The sequence below is a fragment of the Capra hircus genome, chromosome 13 (genome assembly GCF_001704415.2).
Source record: "Capra hircus breed San Clemente chromosome 13, ASM170441v1, whole genome shotgun sequence".
NCBI classification, from domain to species: domain Eukaryota; kingdom Metazoa; phylum Chordata; class Mammalia; order Artiodactyla; family Bovidae; genus Capra; species Capra hircus.
Window position 1 is genome coordinate 1,520,356 of NC_030820.1, and position 27,012 is coordinate 1,547,367.

At 38.8% G+C, this 27,012-nt stretch overlaps 1 pseudogene across 1 annotated transcript in view; it reads right to left on the reverse strand.

Annotated features, from left to right (window-relative positions):
* LOC102188417 overlaps positions 1–26,487 on the reverse strand; it is a 52,229-nt pseudogene extending 25,742 nt beyond the window's left edge. The window contains exon 1 of the transcript XR_001918964.1: positions 26,434–26,487. The product of XR_001918964.1 is annotated as a poly(A) polymerase alpha pseudogene (transcript). The remainder of the gene's footprint in view (positions 1–26,433) is intronic.

Here is a 27,012-nt window from a genome sequence, read left to right on the forward strand (position 1 = left end):
AATAACTGTTAAGTTCTCTGCTCTTAATTATACTAGTTCAGAGAATAAATATGCTCATTTGGGTTTTGATTGGCAAATCTGAAAAAGAAAGCTCTTGTTTCAGCAGGGCAAAATTTCCCCTTTTCCAAAATGCTACAAGTATCAGTGCCAGTACTGGTTGTGGTAGCGTAGGCTTCTATCCCAAAATAGCTATTAAGCTTGATATCAAATGGAATCAGTAGAGAAGTCATTGCTTCAATTAGCTTTATAGAAACTGTAGAGGGAGAGAGAGTGGAGGAGGCTATCCTGGTGTAGATTCAAATTCCAGTCCTGTCTGAGTATGGTCTCAGCCTTCTCTGCTGTAATAGGTTCCCTAACCGGTCAAATGGAGAAGGAAATGGCACCCCACTCCAGTACTCTTGCCTGGAAAATCCCACGGACGGGGGAGCCTGGTGGGCTGCAGTCCATGGGGTTGCGAAGAGTAGGACCCGACTGAGCGACTTCACTTTCACTTTTCACTTTCATGCATTGGAGAAGGCAGTGGCGACCCACTCCAGTGTTCTTGCCTGGAGAATCCCAGGGACAGGGGAGCCTGGTGGGCTGCCGTCTCTGGGGTTGCACAGAGTCAGACACGACTGAAACGACTTAGCAGCAGCAGCAGCAGCAGCAGCAGCAGCAGCAGCAGCAGCAGCAGCAGCAGCAGCAGCAGCAAATGGTCATATAAACCATGGGAGACCATTTACCACCTGAAAAATCTCTCTTTCAGATTATGATTGTGGTGGTTTAAAAACATGACCCCAAATTCTTTGAGACCCTTCCCATCAAAAGGTGAGCTCTATGTCTCCTCTACTTGAATCTGAGCCAACTATGGTAACTTGATTGAAATCAAAGAATACCGCTTCCAAAGCTGAGTCAGGAAAGGTTATCTAGTTTCTGTTGCCTCTCTTAGTGCCCTTGTTCTGGGAAAAAGAGTTACTATACAAGAAACACAACTTCTCTGAGACTACCATGCTGGAAAGGCCATATGGAGCTACTCTCATCATCAGCTGAGATGAGCTTCTGGCTGACAGTCACGTGAGCCCCCTTGGACCTCAGACCCATCAGGCATCAAACATCAGTCAGGCCATCAGATGACTCTTGCCCCAGATATTTGACTTCAACCATATGAGAAGCCCCAGGAGAACCCTTCCCAATTCCTGAGCCACAAGATAGTGAGCAAAAATTAAGTGACTGTGTTAGACTGCCACATTTTGTGGCAACTTATTCATGAATTATTGAAACAAAATAGTGATTATGGGGAAAGAGTAAATAGTTACTGGAATGACCATCAGCGCTGCAAGCAAACGCTCTGCCAGACTGTGAGCTCTCTGAGGACAAAACCACATCCACTCTGTTCCCCCTTGTATCCTCAGGGTCAAGCCCACAGCAGATGTCCATAATAAGTTTGGAAAATGCTTTATTGCTCTTGTGCTTTAAAATAAATTAGCTTTGGTTGTCTTTTTAAATCACAGAAATAAATGTTTACTAAGATTCCCTAACTGACTTCGGGTGGTAATTTTTCTGCTTATAGCTGAAATAGGCATTACAAATTAGGGCTTTGCCTAACTGCAGAGACCTTGGAACATAAACCTATATATAAGAATAAGAATAAACTGGGGTTAATTTCTTGAACATTGACCTACGCTTGCTGATTAGTCAGCTTACACTCCAGCTGTAGTCATTTGTTTATTATGAGAGCACACCTCCTTTGATATTGATCTAAGGTACCGGTCAGTGTGTAAATCTTCACATCCCATTCTGGGATACATACACACACAACTGAAATTTGTCTCAACACTTACAAAGTAGCCTGAGGCAGTTTGAAAAATTAAGCAAACTGCCAAATAGCTGAAGCCACTTTGAAGGAGCAAAGGCTGAAATTCCTGGATACAGCAGATGGGTAATCACCATCCTTCATCAAGGACTTGACCCTGAGGTTACTGGCTGTGAGGAAGAAAAATGTGTCCGTTTCATGTCCTGATCTCATATTCACCTCTTCAGGCAAGCTTCTCCCAGGAACCAAACTCTACTTTTGTCTGCATATTTACAGCCAGGACAGTGTCTCCAGACACAGCTTTGCATAAGCATAGAAATATGTCACTTAGATGAGTCATTCTTGCTCATTTAGAATGACTGAGACGATGGCCAATGAGCTAGACACCCATGGCAGAGAGGGTATCTTCACAGATGCTGCCGTGATCCTGCCCTGATGGGTTAGTGGTCCAAATGCCAACTCCTGGTGGGGCATCCTTGAAGTTGTTTCTAGGGCACAGGTTCCTGGCAGGAAGAGGCTCCGCTCCCAGGGGAGCTCATCAAACACCCCTTCATCTCCCCATCTCCAGCTCCCACAGTGCACTTCACAATCTCCTTCTGCTGGGGTCCCTCTGCCACCCGAGTGTTCAGGGTAATGGAAAGATGGCTCCAGACCAGGCCCCCACTGGGCAAATGACCCAAACTCAAAAACTCAAAACCTTCTCTGTGCCCAAAGTGGAAGCAGGGCTGCTCTACTCCACCTCCATGTCTTGCCAATTACCTTCACTTGTGCAAAGTGTCAGCGATCAGAACTACACATGCATGGAGCTGTCAGGCACAGTGAGCAAGTCCCTCTTGCTTCCAGGTAACAAGTCTTGTAGGCCCTTCTCACCTGCTGTGGGGAGGAAAGAGTATCTCCTTCCCACATCTCATAGGAGGGAGTAGTTTTCCACCAAAAACTCAATCCTTGCGTCTCCAACAAATTCACTAAGACTGTTTAGGCTGCAATAGGGAAGGGATGAGAAGATAGTTGAAGCAAAGTTGGTCCTGACCCTCTGAGATGTGTCTGGCAGCTCCTCAGTGTCTATGTATTATTTACCTCCTACCATCTGCCATTCAAAGACAGCAAGAAAAGTCCTGGATACTATTCTGCTTATTGTAAATGCCCTGGTTTACTCTCTGTATGGGTCTAGTTCTTTGTTTCCACTTTTAGACTGTTACCTCCTTGAAGACAGGCACTGTGTCTCTCTGTCCAGCATCTAACATATTGATAAATATTTCAGTGAACAGACACCAGTTAAGATTGGGGTTTCATTTACTTTGAAACCTTTACTTTCAGCTTTTATTTTAGCAGAGTTTTGATGATGCATGTTCTGGTTCTACCTACTAAGTCTGTAGGTATTTCTGAACTTGTCTGGAGACGGAAATGGCAACTCACTCCAGTATTCTTGCTTGGAAAATCCCATGAATAGAAGTGTCTGGTGGGCTAGACTCCTTTTGTCATTTTGAAAGGGGATCAATAAAAACCATAGCGTGAGCAGGGATGAGTCTATCTGACTCTGGGGATCTGGGTGTATGTGGCCCCATAGTGACCACAAATGTCATCCCCGGGGGTTGGATTGGCCAGATGTAGATCTAGAAAGTACCAAGGAGCTCCGGTCCTTTAGAGACAGGCTCAGAAAAGATCCAGGCACCATTTTAAATCCATATGGAAACATGTGCAAACTGGTACATGTTTCTAGAGAAGAATTTGACAACTGGTACACTGAGAACCTGAAAGTGTGCACTTTAGATCCAGCAATTTTAATTCTAGGAATCATCCCTAAAAAAATTATCAGGAATAAGACACAGATGTGTGTAAAATGATGCTCATCAATGTGTATTAATTAAGTTACTATATTAATTAATACAATGGGATATTATGCAGTTGTTAGAAGCCACATTGTACTTAATAAAGCATGGGAATGCTCATGATACATTAAGTGAAAAAAACCCAGCAAGAAAGAGTACTACGGTATGATCTAGTTCTATGGAGGATGTGCAGAAGAAGATAGGGAAAAATATTAACAGGTTTTATCTCTCAAGTACAGAGAGATTTTGGATGGTTTTACTTTATTGCCTATACTTTTCTGTTTGTTTCCCATATTTTTTGTCAGTAAGTGTATACTACTTTTACAATCAGAAGAAGACAATAAGTAATATTTTAAACAAGAAGAAATAAAATACAGATGAACAATTAATTTATCATTTATAGCTGAAGGCAATAGGATTGAAGGAGATTTGGCCCAGAAGAGATTTGTAGGGAGGATAGAAAGATTACCAAAAGGGATTACTTTGTTTTGATGATAAGGACATTCTTATCATCTGGAGTTAGCTCAAGCAACATTCCAATTGTGTGTGTGTTCACAGGAGAATTATGAAAAGGAAAAAGAAGATGAGGAGGAGGAATTTCCTGGGATTTAGCATGGCAATAATATTGATAGGTGAGGCTCCAGGCTAACCTCACGATAACCCTGAATTATATTTAACAGTCAATATTTATCCATGGGTTACAGAGGCTAAGAGCTTGATCTCTTAATTGAGTTTGAATTGCAGTTCTGTTACTATCTATCATGTGATCTTGAAAAATTGTTTAATCTCTCCCAGTCACTACCTCAGCAAATAACAAAAACAATAACATCTACTACATATGATTGTTTTGAATATTCAGGGAGTTAAAACATATAAAGCATTGCAAACACAGTCTTGCATATAATACAAGTCTAATAAAAGTTACCTGTTACAAACAATTATTATTGCAAATAAGTCCCTGTAACACACTGCAGTGGAAAACAGCAGGCCGAGTGTCAAAAAGTCTGAGCTGGAGGACAGATCCCACGATTTCTGAGGAGCGTGACTTGGACCAAGCACTCACATTTTCAGAACCCCCTTCTCCAAGATGGCTATAGCAGTATCTGTCTTCCCTCTTCCATAACTCTAGTGAGGAGTCGGAGTGAGGCACAATTATTGAAAATGCCGATGAATAGAAGAAGGCTAGGGAGTTCCCACCCATCTTTTCCCTGGAATATAGATTTTCAGACTTCCCTGGGTAGAGAACTTCAGGCTGGCTTCATTAGGATAAATCGAAGCTCTGGGATAATAACCAGGTGTCTGGTTTAATAGCTTTTAAACTCTATCCCCTGCACAGTGGAAACATTGAATGCAATGACAATAACTCATCTGTAAGAACTGGTTTGGAAGAGGCGATGGCACCCCACTCCAGTACTCTTGCCTGGAAAATCCCATGGACAGAGGAGCCTGGTAGGCTGCGGTCCATGGGGTTGCGAAGAGTTGGACACAACTGAGCGACTTCCCTTTAGCTTTTCACTTTCATGCACTGGAGAAGGAAATGGCAACCCACTCCATTGTTCTTGCCTGGAGAATCCCGGGGATGGGGGAGCCTGGTGAGCTGCCATCTATGGGGTCACACAGAGTCAGACACGACTGAAGTGACTTAGCAGCAGCAAGAACTGGTTGCAGAAATATGACATTCAGAACTTTCTCCTTCATTTATGAACATGACAAACCAAAAAATATCTAGGTGCTCAACAAAAGACTTGGTTAAATGAATTTCTGTCCATATGTGCAAAGGGATGTTGTGTTAGGACACTATAGGCAAAAATTTATTGGAGAGGGAAATTGCTCATTATTATATAGTCAACAAAGCAGGTTATATAACATGGGTGGAGTATGTATGGGAAAAAAGACAAAGTTAACCTATTGAAGCCTTGCTGTACAGAAAGGGATTTAGGGAGTGGGTTATTGTTAAAAGAAATTCTCATACATTGAAGTATGATGAAGTTATTTTGGCTTGCACATGAGTTAACTGAATTTTACATTGACTAGAACAATCTGTTTGTGGCCTAGCAAACATATATTGCACACCTTCTTTAACTATTAAACAAAAGGGCACATTGACCAGAAGCAAATAATGTCCATGTTAAAAATAAAGATTAAATGCCTCTCTTCCTGGGAAGAATTTCTGGCACTTCTTTGATAATAAGACTCCCTTCTCAGGTGCCAAGGCCATACTGACTCTCTGTATATATGTGCTAGTGTGGTTTTCCAGTTGTTTTTTTTTTTTTTTTAATCTTAATGGAACATATCCTTGACTTATTTAATGTTCTTTGTTCTTTTTGAAAACTAATTTTTATTGGAGTACAGTTGCTTTACAATCTTGAGTTCGTTTCTACTGTACAGCAAAGTGAATCAGGGATACATATACAAATACCCTTCATTTCTGAATTTTCTTCCCATTTAGGTCACCACAAAGCACTGAGTTCCCTGAGCTGTACAGAAGGTACTCACTAGTTTTCTATTTTACGCATATTATCAAAGAAGAGAAAAATGATCAGTCATGTCTGACTTTTTGCAACCCCACAGACTGTAACCTACCAATCCTCTGGAGCCCAACAGTCTCCTCTGTCTATGGGATTCCCCAGGCAGGAATACAAGAGCGGGTAGCCATTTCCTTCTCCAGGGGATATATATATATATATTTCCCCAGTGGCTTAGGTTCAATCCCTGGGTCTCAAAGATCCCCTGGAGGAGGACATGGCAATCCACTCCAGGATTCTTGACTGGAGAATCCCATGGACAGAGGAGCCTGGTAGGCTTCAGTACATAGGGTCACAAAGAGTCAAACATGACTGAAGCAGCTGAGCACACCCATAAATATGTATGTGTGTATGTGCGAGTTCCCATATAATTGATCCCACTCCCTCTTCCTCCCTTGGTTTTCATACATTTGTTCTCCACATCTGTGTCTCTATTGCTGCTTTTCAAATAAGATCATTAATACCGTTTTTTCTAGATTGCACATATATGCATTAATATACAATATTTGTTTTTCTCTTTCGAACTTCCTTCACTCTGTATGACAGTCTCTAAGTCCATCCATGTCTACACAAATGACCCAATTTTGGTCCTTTTTAATGGCTGCACTGGGCTTCCCTTGTGGCTCAGCAGGTAAGGAATCCTCCTGCAATGCAGGCGACCTGTGATCAATCCCTGGATTGGGAAGGTCCCCTGGGGAAGGGAAAGGCTATCCACTCCAGTATTCTGGTCTGGAGAATTCCATGAACTATATAGTTTGTGGGGTCGCAAAGAGTCAGACACAACTGAGCAACTCTCGCTTTAATGGCTGCATAATATTCCATTGTGTATATGTATGTGCCCATCCTCTTTACCGTTCCTCTGTTGATGGATGCTTTGCTTGCTTCCATTCCTGGCTATTGTAAACAGTGCTGCTATGAACACTGGTATGCATGTATCTTTTTAAATTATGGTTTTCTCTGGGTATCAGTAGTGGGGTTACTGGGTTATGGTAGTTCTATTTTTAATTTTTAAGGAACCCCCATACTGGTCTTCACAGCAGCTGCATCAATTTTAATGTTCTTTGTTTTGACAAGATACAAAACTGTACTGAAAACCATGCTTCTCAGGAGCAGTTTCTCAGAGTAATCTGGGGATAACATGGCTTCTAGGTTACAGTCCTCAGTTTGGCTCAGATAAAAGTGTTTTCTATTAATACTGATTGCTTATTGATTACTTTTAGTGACCCTATAAACCAGCCCTACCCACCTACAGACCTCAAAACAATTAGGAAAATCAGGTGAAGTGTAACAAAAACTTAACAATGAAGGCCAGAACAGGTAGGAGACAAATTCTCTTTCAGCAAACCCTGTCAGAGAAATTTGTTCACTGGGGGAGAAAAGTCATAGTTATGTTACTACAAGGATTACAGATGGAGATTTCAGAAGGAAATCAGTCTTGTAAGGTGGGATGTGTTTTACTTCAGATACTCTGTTAAAGAACAAACAGGAGTCCAGAGTAGAAGTGCCTATTGCTTCTTCCATTATCCCATGATCTTGGAGCTCACCTAACCTCATAATGTCTTCAGAGACAGCATAACAGAGAAGGGTCAGGAAGTGAGCACGTCCACTAGAATACCCAGGGCATGCTCACTAGACCCTGAGACAGTATAGGAAGGAGCTTCTTAACTGTCCTAGATACTATACTGATGGGATTTCTGCCTGGCCCTCTGAATATAGAAGTGCTTTAAGTTTATTTAGAAACAAGAGAGTGACTTTTCTCTCACTGGGAGAAATGACAGCATGAGATAGACATTGGTAATTTACTCACTGTGGATTTTCAGGCAGTAAGGGGCAGTCTCCAGTTAGATGAGTGGGCCTTTCTCCACTGAGAGGTGTCTATCCTCTTTTTCCCCTTCAGAAGATAGCTAGAAACTCACCCTATGGAATGGGAAAGGAAGAAACTAAAGGAGTTAATGAAACTGATTCCAGAATAACTGTCACACAGATTCCAAGTTTTCTAGTGTGCCCAAATGCCCCTCAGATTGAACTAAACTTTATGGATCACTACAGGAAATATTGTGTTAATGGCCCAATTGTTTTTCCTCTCTATAGACAAGCCCTTGGCCCTGTAAATTGCCATTCTATTCCCTCTGCTAAAGAAATAGAGTCAATATCCCCAGTCTTTAAGCCTGGACTAAGCTGTATGACATGCTTCAGTTAGAAGAATGTAGTAGAAGCAATGTTGTGCTACTTCTGAGCTTTGGCTCAAGAGCAATTTCTTGTTTCTGTTACCCTCTGTGCCCTTGTTCTTACCATAATGACATTTTCAGGCTCACCTGCTAGGATGAGATATAAATGGAAAAGAACCAAATTACTCAGTCATCCCAGCCAAGGCCAGCCTAGATCAGCTGACAGCCAGCCTAACCCCAGATACATAAATGAGTCCAGTCAAGAGCAGAGCTGCTCACCTGAACCCCAGCTGACCCCATATATGTAAGCAATCAGTTTATTGTTGTATGCCACTGTGGCTGTGTGGTTGTCTGTGTGGTTGTCACTGTTATATATTGTTGCAACCACAGACACCTGACGTAACTGCCTTAACTTACCACCTGGAAGAGGTAATGGCAACCCCTCTGATGTTCTTGCCTAAAAAATCCCATGAATGGAGGAGCCAGGTGAGCCACAGTTCATGGGGTCAAAAAGAGTTGGACACAACTAAGCATGCATGCATGTACAATCATTTAAACTTTCCAGTCGTCAGTAGGAGATGCATCATTATTTCTAGTCTGCAGATGAGGAAACTGAGACGTAGTAAGACTAAGTGATTTCCCCAAAATCACAAATATACTAAGACAAAGACTTCCAATATTCCAAGTCCAGGAATCTCTCCAAGGCACTGCAGATGAATTGGGACAAAGCAACATATTATACATATATATGTGAATGCAGATTGACTGTCCAGGTTAAAATTCTAGACCTCTCAGGAGGGAGTAAGAAGCTAGTGTGTGGATGTATCTGTGAATACCTGAAGACAGAAGCAAGATCAACTTGCTAGAAAGCAGCACTCAGCTAAAACCTCACAAAGCCCAGAACTACAGAAAGAAAGCATTGTGGGTCTCCTAGTTCTCCATTATCATCACACTGGCCCTAGTGGTGGCTGCCTTTATTTTAAAAGGTGAAAGTTAGAGGCAGAAGAAGATGGTGGAGGAGTAAGACAGGGAAATAACCAGCTTATCCATAAATACATTAAAAATTCATCAAGATATGGAACAACTCCTACAAAGCAACCTCTAGGCAACAGCAGAAGACCTCAGACCTCCAGGGGGACAGGTTAAGTTCCTAGAAATGAGAACATGGGCACAAGTCACCCCAACAAGAAATCAACACAAACCATTCAACCAACCGTTCCCTCCAAGGGCAAAAATCAAAAGGAAGAAGGACTATAACCCTAAAGCCTGGATAAAGGAGACCTCAAGTGGAGCAAGTTAGAAAAATGATGAAAAGACAGAAAAATATAGCACAAAGGAAAGAATAAGGCAGAAACTCACAAGAGCAAATAAGCAATCTACCTGAAAGAGAATTCAGAATAATGATAGTAAAGATGTTCTAAAGACTTGAAAATAGAATGAAGAAAATGCAAGAAACATTTAACACAGTTAATACAATCACCAAGGACACAGGAGAAACAAAGAATAAGCAAACAGAGATGAATAACACAACTACTGAAATTTAAAATACTCTAGAAGGAACTAATAGCAGAATAACTGAGATAGAGGAATAGATAAGTGAGCTGCAAGATAGAACGGTAGAAATAAATGAAGAACGGAATAAAGGGAAAAACATGAAAAGAACTGAGAGGATAGTCTCAGGCATCTTTGGGAAATATATTAAATACACCAACATTCAAGTTATAGGGGTCCCAGAGGAAGAAGTAAAAAAGAAAGGCACTGAGAAAAATTTTGAAGAAATTATAGTCGAAAACTTCCCCAACATGGGAAATGAAACAGTCAGTGAAGTCCAAGAAGCACAGAGAGTCCCTTACAGGATAAACCCAAGGAGAAACACATCAAAACATATTAATCAAGCTAAGAGAGATCAAGCACAAAGAAAGTATGTTAAAAGCAACAAGTAACATACAAGGGAAAACCCATAGGGTTAACAGCAGATCTTTCAGCAGAAACTCTACAGGCCAGAAGGGAATGGCAGGACATAAAAAGTACTGAAAGAGAAAAATCTACAACCAAAATTATAGTACCCAGCAAAGATCTCATTCAAAATTGTTAGAGAAATCAAAAGTTTTATAGACAAGCAGAAGTTAAGAGAATTTAGCACCACCAAACCGTCTTGAAATAATGCTAACAGGACTTATATAGCCAGTAAACACAAAAGAAAGAAAAGAACTACAAAAACAAACCCAAAACAATCAAGAAAATGCCAATAGGAGCATATGCATCAATAAACGTAAATGGATTAAATGCACCAACCAAAAGATACAAACTGACTGAATGGATACGAAAACAAGACCCATATATATACTTCCTACAAGAGATCCACTTCAGATCTAGAGACTCATACAGATGGAAAGTAGAAGGATAGAAAAATATATTTCATGCGAAAGGAAACCAAAGGAAAGCCGGAGAGGCAATCCTTATTTCAGACAAAGTAGACTTTAAAATAAAGAATATTATAAGAGACAAAGAGCAGTACATAATCAAGGAATCAATCCAAGGAGAAGACATAACAATTGTAAATATTTATGCATGCAACATAGCAGCACCTCAATACATAAGGCAAAGAGTAACAGGCATAAGAGAGGAAATTGACACTATCATAATAATGGTGGGGGACTTTAACACTCCAGTTACACCAGTGGACAGATCATCAAAACAGAATCAATAAGGAAACACAAACCTTATATGAAACATTGGTCCAAATGGACCTAATTGATATCTTCAGAACTTTCCATCCAAATGCAGAAGAACACACTTTCCTCTCAAGTGCACATAGAACTTTCTCCAAGATAGGCCACATCTTGGGCCACAAATCAAGCCTCAGTAAATTTAAGAAATTTGAAACTGTTTCAAGTATCGTCTCTGACCACAAAGCTATGAGACTAGATATCAACTACAGGGGGAAAAAAAACCTGAAAAACACTAAGTTATGGAGATTAAACAATACAATACTAAATAACAAAGATGGTGCTGAATAAATAAAAGGGAAATCAAAAGATTCCTAGAAAAAAATATCAATGAAAATACAACAACCAAAAGTCTATGGAATTCAGCAAAAGCAGTTCTAAGAGGGAAGTTTATAGTGATATAATCATACCTCAAGAAACAGGAAAAGCATTGAATAGACAACTTAACTACATCTAAAGCAGCTGGAAAAAGAAGAACAAGAAAGTCCCAAAGTCAGCAGAAGGAAAGAAATCATAAAGATCAGAGCAGAAATAAGTAAAAAAAGAAATGAAGGAAACACTAGCAAAGATTAATAAAACTAAAAGCTGGTTCTTTGAGAAGATAAACAAAATTGAAAAACCAATAGCCAGACTCATCAAGAAAAAAAGGGAGAAAAATTAAATTAACAAAATTAGAAATGAAAAAGGAGACGTTACAACAGACAACACAGACATTCAAAGGATCATAAGAGAATATTATGAGCAACTATATACTAACAAAAGGGACAACCTAGAGGAAATGGACAGATTCTTAGAAAAGTTCAACCTCCCAACACTGAACCAGGACGAAATAGAAATCATAAACAACTCAGTTACAAACACCTAAATAGAAACTGTGATAAAAAAAAAGGTCTCCCAAAAAACAAAAGCCCAGGGCCAGATGACTTCACAGGAAATTCTAGCAAACATTTAGAGAAGAGTTAATGCCTATTTTTCTGAAACTCTTCCAAAAATTGCAGAGGAGGGAACACTTCCAAACTCATTCTATGAGGCCACAATCACCCTGATACCAAAACCAGGCAAAAATAACACATACAAAAAGAAAATTCCAACTGATGAACATAGATGAAAAAATCCTTAAAAAATTCTAGCAAACAGAATTCATTAAAAAGCTGATCAAGTCAGATTTATTCCAGGCATGCAAGGATTCTTCAATATACTCAATCAATCAATCAATGTGATACACCATATAATAAACTGAAAGATAAAAACCATATGATTATCTCAATATACGTAGAAAAGCCTTTGACAAAATTCAGCACCAATTTATAATAAAAAATGGGCACAGAAGGAACCTACCTCAATATAGTAAAGGCCATAAATGATAAGCCCACAGCAAACATTATTCTTAACAGTGAAAAATTAAAAGCATTCCCTCTAAGATCAGGAACAAGTCAAGGGTGTCCACTCTCATCACTATTATTCAACATAGTTTTGGAAGTCTTAGCTATGGCAATTACAGAAGAAAAAGAAATAAAATAAATTCAGATCAGAAAAGAAGTAAAACTCTCACTGTTTGCAAATGACAGGATACTATATGTAGAAAACCCAAAAGAAACTACCAGAAAATTGCTAGCGCTAATCAGTGAATTCAGCAAAGTCACAGGATACAAGGTCAATACACAGAAATCACTTGCATTCATGTATAATAACAATGAAAAATCAGAAAGTGAAATTAAGGAATCAATCCCATTCACCATTGCAACAAAAAGAATTAAATATCTAGGAATAAACCTAAGGAGACAAAAGACCTGCATATAGAAAATTACAAGGCACCGATGAAAGAAATCAAAGATGACATAAACAAATGGAAAGATACTCCATGTTCCTGGGTAGGAAGAATCAATATTGTGAAAATGACTATACTACCAAATGCAATCTACAGATTCAATATGACCCCTATCAAATTACCAACGGCATTCTTCACAGAACTAGAACAAAAAATTTCACAATTCATATTGAAATGCAAAAGACCCTGAATAGCCAAAGCAGTCTTGAGAAAGAAGAATGGAGCTGGAGGAAACAACTTTCCTGACTTCAGACTATACTATAAAGCTACAGTCATCAAGACAGTAGGGTACTGGTATAAAAACAGAAATATAGACCAATGGAACAAGGAAAAGAAACCAGATACGGGTACCTTATTTTTGACAAAGGAGGCAAGAATATACAATGGACAAAGTTAAGACACTTCAATAAGTGGTGCTGGGAAAACTGGACAGCTATGTGCAAAAGAATGAAATTAGAATGAAATGAAACATTTCCTAATGCCATACACAAAGATAAACTCAAAACGGATTAAAGACCTAAATATAAGACCAGAAACTATAAAAAGCTTAGAGGAAAGCATAGGAAGAACACTTGATGACATAAATCAAAGCAAAATCTTCTATGACCCACCTCCTAGAGTAATGGAAATAAAAACAAAAATAAAGTGGAACCTAAGCTTTTGCACAGCAAAGGAAGCTACAAACAAGGTGAAAAGACAAACCCCAGAACGGGAGAAAATAATAGCAAATGAAACAACTGATAAATAATTAATTTCCAAAATATACACACAACTCATACAGCTCAATACCAGAAAAACAAACAGCCCAACAAACAACCCAATCAAATGGTTAGAAAAGGACCTAAAAAGACATTTCTCCAAAGGAGACATACAGATGGCTAATAAACACATGAAAATATGCTCAATATCACTCATTATTATTAGCAAAATGCAAATAAAACCACAATGAGATATCACCTCACACTAGTCAGAATGGCCATCATCAAAAAGTCTACAAACAATAAATGCTGGAGAGGGTGTGGAGAAAAGGGAACCCTCTTGCACTGCTGGTGGGAATGTAAATTGATACAGCCACTATGGAAGACAGTACGGAGATTCCTTAGAAAGTTAGGAATAAAACCACCATATGACCCAGCAATCCCTGAGGAAACTTCAATTGAAAAAGACACATGTATCCCAATGTTCATTGCAGCACTATGTACAATAGCTAGAACATGGAAGCAAACTAGATGTCCATCAACAGATGAATGGATAAAGAAGCTGTGGTACATATACACAATGGAATATTACCCAGCCATAAAAAGGAACACATTTGAGTCCGTTCTAAAGAGGCTGATGAACCTAGAGCCTATTATACAGAGTGAAGTAAGTCAGAAAGAGAAATATAAATATATACTGACACATATATATGGAATCTAAAAAGATGACACTGATGAATTTATTTTCAAGGCAGCAATGGAGAAACAGACATAGAGAACCAATCTATGGACATGAGGGGAGGGGAGAAGGGTGAGATGTATGGAGAGAGTAACATGGAAATTTACAATACCATATGTAAAATAGATAGCTAATGGGAATTTTCTATATGATTCAGGGAACCTAACATGTCCTCTGTGACAATCTAGAAGGGGGGGGTGGGGAGGGAGATGGGAGGAAGGTTCAGGAGGGACGGGACACAGTTGCACCTATGGAAGATTCTTGTTGATGTATGACAGAAAACCACAAAATTCTGTAAAGCAATTATCCTTCAATTAAAAAAATTCTGGACCTTTCATTTGCTAGTTTTAGACATTTTTTTGCAGATCTCTTAGCATTATGAAGTCACAGAATTTATTTCTGTAAAATGGGAATTGTATGATCTGTCTTGAAAGTAATTCATTCCTCACAAATTAATGACTGATGACTAGGTCCCAAATACTGTTTTTAAGTCTTGGATATCCATTATTGACGGAAAGTGCAAAGGTCCAAAGGCAGTAATATAGTTGGCAAACTTGAAGAATCATCTAAACTTCAGGAAAAAAGAGAGGATCTCGGTTTACACAGAACATTTTGGCCAGAAACTTGAAAGAAGAAGGATTTCTCTTGCTAAGATTTCTAACTAAATTCCTCTATTTGGAATTAGGATTAGGAGATTAGTGCCTGAGAGCATTCTGGGATCTCAGCACAAAGAGCAACAGAATGCCATCCCTTCAGTATTTCTTTTCTAAGAGAGTCATTTGTGGGAAAACCCATGAAAATTCCCATGCTCTGAGAAGAGCTAAACTTTCTGCTATAGAGGAAATCTCTCAAAGACCTATGTCAACAGATGAATCAATGATAATATTCCTGCCCTGCTGCCTGCCCTCTAGAATTCTAGAACTCTAGAATTTTTCCAAATAAATTTTGGAAAAGGAATACCTTGGATAGCTGCCCCCACCCCCAAATTAAATGACTGTGCTATACTAGAGGCATAGAGCTTCAAAATGTAAGTTATTCTGAATTATAAAAGGTAAAATTATATAGTTTTTCACACTCAATTTTTATTTATTTATTTTTTAATTATAGGATAATTGCTTTACAGAATTTTGTTGTTTTCTGTCAAACCTCAACTTGCAGACCCAATTTTGAAGTCTTAGATCTTATACTTTACTTAAAATCCACGTTGGCTTTTATAATTTTTCCTTATAAGATAAAATGTACTATCCCATCCTTTCTATAGAAGAGATGGATAGCTCTCCACCAAAATTTGTGCTCCCTACTTAACTGAAAAGCAGCTTCCCCAAAGAGACTATATTTCCCAGAGTCCTCTGCATGGAGGCGATGGATGTCCTTTCCAGATTCAATTATCTTCTCTATTTTTCTTTCTTTGTTTGCTATCTAAGTTGCAAAGGTCTCTAAACTTCTTCCTCTCTGGAGAGGGAGAAGCACCGAATGGGACTCCTGGGTGTTACCTTCAAGGCTATCTGCTGACCAAGGATACTTGCATTATACTACTATGTGGGCAAGAAATAAATGTCTATTATCTGAACCACTGATGTTTGGGGCTTATTTGAAATAGCAGTTAATATTCCCTCAGTTAATACAAAATCACCCCCAGCAAACCACAAAATGACACAAGCCAAAAAGCAATGTCTAGGTTTTAAAAAACTAACTTTAGGAAAAAATGGATTCACATTGTGGCAACATGCAGAATTAATGCTAGATTAATTAGAGGGTGTAGAAGTAGAATCCTTCCTAAAATAGCACTGCATAAAGGTGTGCCTTAAGGAGTCTGAGTAAAGAGAATCTTTAGGTTTGGCACAATGTTTCCTAGTTTTATACAAAAGAAGAGTCAACTAGTCAGATAGGGGTCTAAGTTGTAGGGAGACATCACAGCCTGTTTCCATCCCATACCCTTGCTAATCCCGAAAGATCTCCTTTGTTTATCACAATCATCATTGCTGTTGGAAAGTGTTATTGAGCTTACTTTTTTCTAACAGGTGTGAATTGCATGGATTCTATTTCCTAATATGAGTGTAGTATCATTTGATATTTTCACATAAAGAGAATTAGCGCACAGCTTGGCTTCTGAAGCTAACATTAACTTGTTCTTCATGAGTCCACTAACACTGTAAACTGCAGTCAGAACTTTGATTTGGTTGGTGCTGTGAAGCCTTATGAGCTCAATGATTTCCTTAGTTCAGTTTTTTTCTTGCCATAAACTTACCCTCAACAGAAAGCATAGACATTTTTAGAGCTGTATGCTAATGGATGCTGGGTCCAAAGGATTTCCGTAACTCAACTAGGATCATTAACAAGGCACACAAAGAGTCAGCTCTACATCTTTTGCCATTAAAAAAAAAAATTATCAAAGACAATGGTTTCCATTCAGAAATTCTCCATGGTGGGAGATCAACAATAAGATCACAGTGAGCCCATATTCCAAAAACTATTACATTGGATGTTTAAGATCTTCAGTGTACTTACTCCAGCTAAAGCAGAAAATTCTTCATTAAGCTGAATGAAATACTATAAACCCATTGAGGCCATCAATAGAGGAATGGGTAAGTAAATTATGGTATTATATATTGGCATACTGGTGTACCATACTGCAATTTTGTATGAATTTGCTGCATCTGACCAGATGTGCAAATTTCACAAACATAATACCAAGTAAAAGAAATCCAGACAAAACATTACATAATTTATTACATTTTTATATGATGTTCAAAAACAAGACAAATTAATTTATTGTGTTAAAGGTTAGAACAGTGGTCAGGTCAGAGGAAGATACAGAGAGACTCCTAGGGAAATGGCAATGTTCTGTTTTCATACCTGGGCTCTCATTTCCTAGGAGTGTTGAGCAGTTAAAAAAAAAATCACTGAACCATATTTAGTAAATTTATATATATATATAAATGCTATTTTCAATAAACAACAAAAATCAAACAACACACTTAATGACCCTTGTAGAGATCTCTCAACTTTGAGAGATCTCAGGTAATGAATCAGGTCTCAGGTAATGAATGAGCTCTCAGATACTCCCCATATACTTTTGAAAAAAATTGCATCTTGAGCTTTGTTATATGTCATCTTTACATTCAACCAGGTTAAAACCATTTTACAAAAATGGAGTTTATACAAATGTTTTTGAAATTGGAATCCTCTTCTTCCTTCACATCTATTACAGTTTTCTTTTGTTTTGTAAGCAAACATCACATTTTAAAGTGGTTACTAAGGTTCAAACGTGGTCTATGTTTCATAGATAATGCATGGAAGCAAAACCAGTCCTTGCTTGACAATATGAAGCAGTCATGATATTTATAAGCTCAAAGAAGTCAATACTGCGAATAAAATATTATCTCTAACACCCTAGTGGGGATGGGAGGCCACCAAGGCTTGGCCCTCAACCCAGTGCTTCTGTCATGCTTTTTCTTTGAGTTTACACTGGTGACACAACTGAGTCACAATCAGTAAGTGTAACTATAACATTTAAAGCTATGTTATTTCACCATCACTTCCAGCATCTTTACCAACATCTTGGTATGGTTACAATCATATCCATCTGGTATTGCTACTGCACTTTTGGTTTTTACTGCTGGCAGTATTGCTACATAACAGGTTCAGTTCAGTTCAGTTCAGTTGCTCAGTCGTGTCCGACTGCAACCCCATGAATCGCAGCACGCCAGGCCTCTCTGTCCATCACCAACTCCCGGAATTCAACCAGACTCACGTCCATCGAGTCAGTGATGCTATCCAGCCATCTCATTCTCTGTCATCCCCTTCTCCTGCCCCCAATCCCTCCCAGCATCAGAGTCTTTTCCAATGAGTCAACTCTTCGTATGAGGTGGCCAGAGTACTGGAGTTTCAGCTTTAGCATCATTCCTTCCTAAGAAATCCCAGGGCTGATCTCCTTCAGAATGGACTGGTTGGATCTCCTTGCAGTCCAAGGGACTCTCAAGAGTCCCTGGAGAACCAACACCACAGTTCAAAAGCATCAGTTCTTCGGTGCTCAGCCTTCTTCACAATCCAACTCTCACATCCATACATGACCACAGGAAAAACCATAGCCTTGACTAGACGGACCTTAGTCAGCAAAGTAATGTCTCTGCTTTTGAATATGCTGTCTAGGTTGGTCATAACTTTTCTTCCAAGGAGTAAGCGTCTTTTAATTTCATGGCTGCGATCACCATCTGCGGTGATTTTGGAGCCCCAAAAAATAAAATCTGACACTGTTTCCACTGTTTCCCCATCTATTTCCCATGAAGTGATGGGACCAGAGGCCATGATCTTAGTTTTCTGAATGTTGAGCTTTAAGCCAACTTTTTCACTCTCCTGTTTCACTTCAAGAGGCATTTTAGTTCCTCTTCACTTTCTAGCATAAGGGTGATGTCATCTGCATATCTGAGGTTATTGATTTTTCTCCCAGCAATCTTGATTCCAGCTTGTGTTTCTTCCAGTCCAGCATTTCTCATGATGTACTCTGCATAGAAGTTAAATAAGCAGGGTGACAATATATAGCCTTGATGTACTCCTTTTCCTATTTGGAATCAGTCTGCTGTTCCATGTCCAGTTCTCACTGTTGCTTCCTGACCTGCATATAGGTTTCTCAAGAGGCAGGTCAGGTGGTCTGGTATTCCCATCTCTTTCAGAATTTTCCACAGTTTATTGTGATCCACATAGTCAAAGGCTTTGGCTTAGTCAATAAAGCAGAAATAGATTTTTTCTGGAACTCTCTTGCTTTTTCCATGATCCAGCAGATGTTGGCAATTTGATCTCTGGTTCCTCTGTCTTTTCTAAAACCAGCTTGAACATCAGGAAGTTTACAGTTCACGTGTTGCTAAAGCCTGGCTTGGAGAATTTTGAGCATTACTTTTTTTGTTTTTTTTTGTGTGTGTGTGTTTCCATACAAATTGTGAAATTATTTGTTATAGTTCTGTGAAAATTACCATTGCTAGCTTGATAGGGATTGCACTGAATCTATAGATGGCTTTGAGTAGTATACTCATTTTCACTATATTGATTCTTTCAATTCATGAACATGGAATATGTCTCCATCTATTTGTGTCATCTTTGATTTTCTTCATCAGTGCTTTATAGTGTTCTATATATAGGTCTTTTGTTTCTGTAGGTAAATTTATTCCAAAGTATTTTATTCTTCTCATGCAGTGGTGAATGGGATTGTTTCCTTAATTTCTCTTTCTGTTTTTTCGTTGCTCATGTATAGGAATGTAAGGGATTTCTGAGTCTTAATTTTATGTCTTGAAACTTTGCTGTATTCATTGATTAGCTCTGGTAACTTTCTGGTGGTATCTTTAGGGTTTTCTATGTAGAGGATCATGTCATCTAAAAACAGTGAGCATTTTATTCTTCTTTTCCAATCTGGATTCCTTTTATTTCTTTTGCTTCTCTGATTGCTGTGGCTAGGACTTCCAAAACTATGTTGAATAGTAGTGGTGAGAGTGAGCACCTTTGTCTTGTTCCTGATTTTAGAGGAAATGTTTTCAATTTTTCACCATTGAAGATAATGTTTGCTGTGGGTTTGCCGTATATGGCTTTTATTGTGTTGAGGTATGGTCCCTCTATACCTGCTATCTGTAGAGTTTTTATGATAAGTGGGTGCTGAATTTTTTCAAAATCTTTCTCTGCATCTATTGAGATAATCATATGGTTTTTATCTTTCAATTTGTTAATATGGTGTATCAAATTGATTGATTTGAGAATATTGAAGAATCCTTGCATCTCTAGAATAAAGTCCACTTGGTCATGATGTATGATCTTTTAGTATGTTGTTGGATTCTGTTTGCTTGAATGTTATTGAGGATTTTTCTATCCATGTTCATCAGTGTTATTGGCTGGTAGTTTCCTTTCTTTCTTTTTTTCCTTTTTTCTTTCTTTCTTTCTTTTTTTTTTTTTTTTGTGGCATTTTGGTCTGGTTTTGGCATTAGGGTGATGGTGGCCTCATAGAATTAGTTTGGGAGTTTACCTTCCTTGGAAGTTTTCTGGAAGAGTTTGAATGGGATAGGCATTAGCTCTTCTCTAAATTTTTGGTAGAATTCTGCTGTGAATCCATCTGTTCCTAGACTTCTGTCTGTTGGAAGACTTTTTATTACAGTTTAAATTTCCATGCTTGTGATGGGTCTGTTAAGATTTTCTGTTTATTCCTGATTCAGTTTTGGAAGGTTATACTTTTCTAGGAATTTGTCCATTTCTTCCAAGTTGTCCATTTTATTTGCATATAATTGCTCATAGTAGTCTCTTATGATCCTTTGTATTTCTGTGTTGTCTGTTGTAATTTCTCCATTTTCATTTCTAATTTTATTGATTTGATTCTTCTCCCTTGATTTCCTGATAAGTCTGGCTAATGATTTTTCTGTTTTATTTATCTTCTCAAAGAAACAGCTTTTAGTTGTTGGTCTTTGCTATAGTCTCCTTGTTTCTCTTTTCATTTATTTCTGCTCTGATTTTTATGATTTCTTTCCTTCTACTAACTTTGGGGTTCTTCTGTTCTTGTTTTTCTAGTTGCTTTAGTTGTAAAGTTATGTTGTTTATTTGATGTTTGTCTTGTTTCTTGAGGTAGGTTTTCATTGCCATGAATCTCCCTCTTAGCACAACTTTTACTAAATCTCATAGATTTGTGGTTGTATTTTATTTTTTTATTATTTTTTTTACTTACATTCTCCTTTTTTTTTAATTTTTAAATTTTTTTTATTTTTTATTTTTTATTTTTTTTTTAAATTTTAAAATCTTTAATTCTTACTTTGTTTATTTCTATGCACATTTTGATTTACTTTTTTATTTATTCTGTGATCTGTTGGTTTTTCAGGAGTGTGCTGTTTAGCTTCCATATGTTTGTGTTGTTTATAGTGGGGTTTTTTTTTTTCTGTAGTTGACATCTAATCTTGCCTCTGTGATCAGAAAAGATGCTTGAAATTATTTTGATTTTTAAAAATTTAACAAGGCTAGATTTATGGCCCAGGATATGATCTGTCCTGGAGAATGTTCTTGTGCCCTTGAGAAAAAATGTGAAGTCCACTGTTTTGGGGTGAAACACCCTGTAGATATCAATTAGATCTAACCAATCCATTGTATCATTAAAGCTTTTGTTTCCTTGCTAGTTTTCTGTTTGATTGATCTATCCATAGGTGTGAGTGGGGTATTAAAGTCCCCCGCTATTATTGTGCTATTGTTAGTTTTCCCTTTCATACTTGTTAGCATTTGCCTTATGTATTGAGGTACTCCTAAGTTGGGTGCACATATATTTATAATTGTTATATCTTCTTGGATTGATCCTTTGATCATCATGTAGTGTCCTTCTTTGTCTCTTATTGTCTTTATTTCAAAGTCTATTTTATCTGATGTGAGTATTTCTACTCCTGCTTTCTTTTGGTCCCCATTTGCATGAAATATCTTTTTCCACCCCCTCACTTTCAGTCTGTATGTGTCCCTGTGTTTGAGGTAGGTCTCTTGTAAATAGCATATATAGGGGTCTTGTTTATGTGTCCATTTGGCCAGTCTTTGTCCTTTGGCTGGAATAGTTAGCCCATATACTTTTAAGGTAATTATAGATAGTTGTGATCCTGTACCATTTACTTTGTTGTTTGGGGTTCATATTTATAAACCTTTTCTACATTTCTCATCTAGAGAAGATCCTTTAGCATTTGTTGAAGAGCTGGTTTGTTGATGTTGAATTCTTTCAGCTTTTGCTCATCTGTAAAGCTTTTGATTTCTCCTTCATATCTGAATGAGATCCTTGCTGGGTTGAGTAATCTTGGTTGTAGGTTTTTCTCTTTCATGGTATGGCCTGCCATTCCCTTCTGGCCTGAAGAGTTTCTATTGAAAGATCAACTATTATCCTTATGGGGATCCCTTTGTGTGTTATTTGTTACTTTCCCTTGCTCCTTTTAATATTTGCTCTTTGTGTTTAATTTTGTCAGTTTGATTAATATGTGTCTTGGGGTGTTTTGCCTTGGGTTTATCCTGTTTGGGACTCTCTGGGTTTCTTGGACTTGAGTGGCTATTTTCTTCCCCATTTTAGGGAAGCTTTTGACTGTTATCTCAAATATTTTCTCATGCCCTTTCTTTTTGTCTTCTTCTTCTGGGGCACCTACGATTAGAATGTTGGGGTACTTTACAGTGTCCCAGAGGTCTTTGATGTTGTCTTCATTTCTTTTAATTCTTTTTTCTATTTTACTGTAGGCTTCAATTATTTCTAGCATTCTATCTTACACCTCACTTATCCTATTTTCTGCCTCAGTTATTCTAGCGTTTGTTCCCTCCAAAGTGCTTTTAATCTCAGTTATTACATTGTTCATTATTGACTGACTCTTCTTTATTTCTTCCAGGTCCTTGTTAAACATTTCTTGCATCTTCTCAATCCTTATCTCTAGTCTATTTATCTGTAATTCCATTTTGTTTTCAAGATTTTGGATCATCTTTAATGTCATTGTTTTGAATTATTTTTCAGGTAGACTCCCTATCTCCTCTTCTTTTATGTGGGTTGGTGGGTTTTTTATCATGTTTCTTCATCTGATGTATATTTCTCTGCCTTTTCATTTTGTTTAGATTGCTGTGTTTGAGGTGACCTTTCTGCAGGCTGGAAGTTCATGACTCCTCTTAACTGTGGACTCTACTCCCTGTGGGTAGGGTTGGACCAGTGGCTTGTCAAGATTTCCTGGTTGGGGGCACTTGTGCCTGCATTCTGGTGGGTGGAGCTGGATCTCTTCTCTCTGGAGTGCAATGAAGTGTCCAGTAGTGTTTTGGCGTGTCTATGGTCTTGGCATGGCTTTGGGCAGCCTGTCTTTTAATGTTCAGAGTTGTGTTCCTGTTTTGCTGGAAAATTAGCATGGGGTTTCTTGCACTGGAACTTGTTGGCTCTTTGGTGGAGTTTGATTTCAGTGCAGGTATGAAGACTTTGGGTGAGCTCTTGTTTATTAATGGTCTCTGGAGTCAGGAGTTCTCTGATTCTCTAAAGTTTTGGATTAAGCCTCCTCGCCTCTGGGTCTCAGTCCTTCTTGGTGAACACGGCAGCAATGCTCCTGTGAGCACAGCACTGGCAGCTTTGGATTTTTCAGCAAACATTCCCCAGTGTGGGTGAGCGAAGAAGAGGGGCCATTCCAGCCACTGCGGGACAGGGCAGACAAAAGGAGCAGCTGCCCAGTCCCACTCCAGGTTGCGCTCCAGCAAGAACCCATTTTCTTGGCTTGAATGTTCCCTCAGAACCCAGGAGAACTGACGCGGACTCAAGATGTGCAGCGTCACTACTGCTGCATTCTGCTGGTTACACGTGAGACACAACCCCATCCAAGTTAGATGGGAGGGGATCAAACCCCACTTTTTGAGGGGAGGAACAATAATGAATTTCTAATCATTTTGGTCATGCTATGTGACCAAAACAATAACTATGTTAAATGTAACTGACTGCTTCCTTATACTGATGTTCCCTGGGGTCTTCATCTAAAATGTAACAAGTAGTCACAGAAATGCAAAACAACTAACAAAATTTCAATATTTACCATCAAAGAAGCAACAAGATGCTCCCCTGTAATGAAAACAGATCCTTGATCTGATAATGTAGAAGAAGCATTGTTATCTAACTGCTCCATTTGAAGAAACTAAAACCTAGAAGGGCTCACAGTCCCCTAGCTGTTAAGTTGCAGGGTTAAAATCTCAACTTACGTTTTCTGACCCTACGTCCAATGTTTACAGCTACAATTCTGTGAATTCAGAGTTTACATGAGTATCAGTCATTTCAGTGACTAATTCTGCATTAAGCCCCTAGATGCTTTGAACATGAGGATATCTTACTTGCTTGCACTGTATCCTGGGAAATTCTGACCCATTTGCTTAAGCTGGGCATTGTACTAGTGCCAACTAAATGAATTATTTGCTGCCTTCTGAGCAAAGAAAATGGAATAAGCAATCCTTAGGTTGTGCACCAGAACTATGCACCCAAGAGGGAAGAATATTTTACTCTGGATGCAGAATATCTTAATCAATTACCTAGCTGAAGGAATTGAGAATTAATAAGGACTAAAAGAGCAAGCAAGATGAAACTAGATGGAGTTCCAAAGGGCTCAGGGGACAAGACTAGAATTCAATATAATCCTGGAAAAATTAAAAAGCAGCTGGTTAGAAATGAAATAAACTACAGTGGCATCCAGTCCCATCACTTCATGGCATATAGATGGAGAAAAAGTGGAAATAGTGGCTGACTTTATTTTTCTGGGCTCCAAAATCACTGCAGATGGTGATTACAGCCATGAAATTAAAAGATGCTTACTCCTTTGAAGGAAAGTTATGACCAACCTTGATAGCATATTAAAAAGCAGAGATATTACTTTGCCAATAAAGGTCCGTCTAGTCAAGGCTATGGTTTTCCCAGTGGTCATGTACGGATGTGAGAGTTGAACTATAAAGAAAGCTGAGTGCTGAGGAATTGCTGCTTTTGAACTGTGGTGTTGGAGAAGACTCTTGAGAGTCCCTTGGACTGCAAGGATATCCAACTAGTCCATCCTAAAGGAGATCAGTTCTAGGTGTCCATTGGAAGGACTGATGTTGAAGCTGAAACTCCATTACTTTGGCCACCTGATGCAAAGAGCTGACTCATTGGAAAAGACACTGATGCTGGGAAAGATTGAGGGCAGGAGAAGGGGATGACAGAGGATGAGATGGTTGGATGGCATCACTGACTCAATGGACATGGGTTTGAGTGGATTCCGGAAGTTGGTGATGGACAGGGAGGCCTTGCATGCTGCAGTTCATGGGGTCGCAAAGAGTTGGACACAAATGAATGACTGAACTGAACTGAACTCAACAGTGGAAACAAATGTAAAGATAGCTCATCTCAGTGAAAATCCAAGTAGCTGCAAAGGTGGATAAGACTATCTGGATACAATTGTAGTGTCAGGGGCCAGTGTGAGGAATCCCGCCCATGACAAGGTCATGCGGAAGGAAACCTGACAAAATGCAAGGACGTGATCAAGCTTCAGGGGTTCCCCCTGGAATTTCCTGAGCATCCACTCCCCAAAAAATAAGAATCTGCCTGCTTTTCCACTCTTCTGATATCCTCTGGGAAAAGTCAAATCAAGGCTTTAGTCTTCTGCATTTGAAAGGGATGTTTCAGCTCCAACCCCCTCTGATAGCTCTCTAGCTTGCCTAACAGGTTCCCCGGACCTCTTACAGCTTGTGAATTGCTTGCAGCCCCCAACCTCGAGAGGCACGAAGCTTAAAAGCATCTTAAAGATACAGAGCCTTTTCTAAAGCACTAAAAATCATATTGGTGACAGGATTTCACTGTTGACTCAATGATTGCTGCCAGGCCTCCATATTCTTTATCTTTTAGGCACCTGGGAGGATGTTAATCAATGTAAATGGGATATGGAAAAAGATATATAATAGTTTTGATGTTAGCAACTCTAGACTTTTGAGTTAATTACTTTTCTCCTTGTTATATATCACTGCACTCCTCTTGTGTCTTTGCTATGTAAGAATATAACTTTATTTAGTGCTTTCTGAGAGTGGCACCAGACTTTGGGAAGATCAACACAAATAAGTCTTCTGGTTGACAAACCTTTATCAGAAAAAAAGGCTGTAAAATGTTAATTGGCCCTTTTGGCCAGCAGATGATGTAAATTACCTAAGACTTGTGTATGCAACTAGGTATGCAGAGAGAAAAGCCTGGTTTTGATAAGAGTCTGGGCTGCTAACGCTGCATAACTTTGTGTTACCCATTGATCTCTATGTATAATAAAAAAATATAGAAGCCTTCTGAACAACAGAGGACAGGCCAGTCACTGGACTGGTTTCCCCCATGTCTCCTCTCTAATTTCTGGCTGAAGTCCCATCTGGGGCGTGGAGGCTCACCATGTCTACTTACTTGTCCCAACTTTTAAGATCCACGCGAGGGGGAGCCCAAGGCGGGGCACCCCCCGATATTCAAGAGGACGCTGGTGGCCTAACGTAGATGGTGCAAGCTCCTTGTCTGGAACTTTATTGGCTTCCCACATAAACTGAGTTATTCAGCCTTCTTTCTCCACTTAATTTTCCTACTATACTATTTCTCCCTAATCTAATCTTATATTAATAAATAAATCTTTCCTCACCAACGCCATCCTCGCTTTGAATTCCCTGGATCCACCAGGGCTGGACCCCGGCATCGTAGTAAATAAACCATTTGTCCCAGAGCCAATGGCACCATGTGATGGTGGCAGCCAGGGAGGTAGAGGAGTTAGCAATGTTAATTTCATTTGAGGAGCCCATGGGATAGACAAGAAACATTACCTTAAATACATAAGAGCTTTCTCTGATTCCCTTCAATTAGATCACCTACCCTTGTAATACATATTCAAGTTCCTCTGTCTTTTCTTTGGTGGCCTTTATCACTATTGAATTTTTAAAAATTTTTGGCATGATTACTTGACTAATATTGCATTCCCACTAATGGTGAGCTGCAGAAAAGCAAAGTCTAAATCTATTTTCATCATGTATGCAGTACCCACCACAATGCCTATTATGTAGCTGGTGTCTTCTCAATGTTTAATAAACTAATATTAGGATGAGAATAATTAAACCATGGGTTAGCAAAATATAGCCCACTAACCAAATGTAAACTGCCACCTGTTTTTGTTTGATTTCTGAACTAGGAATAGTTTCTACTTTATTTACTTTCTTTAAAAAAATCG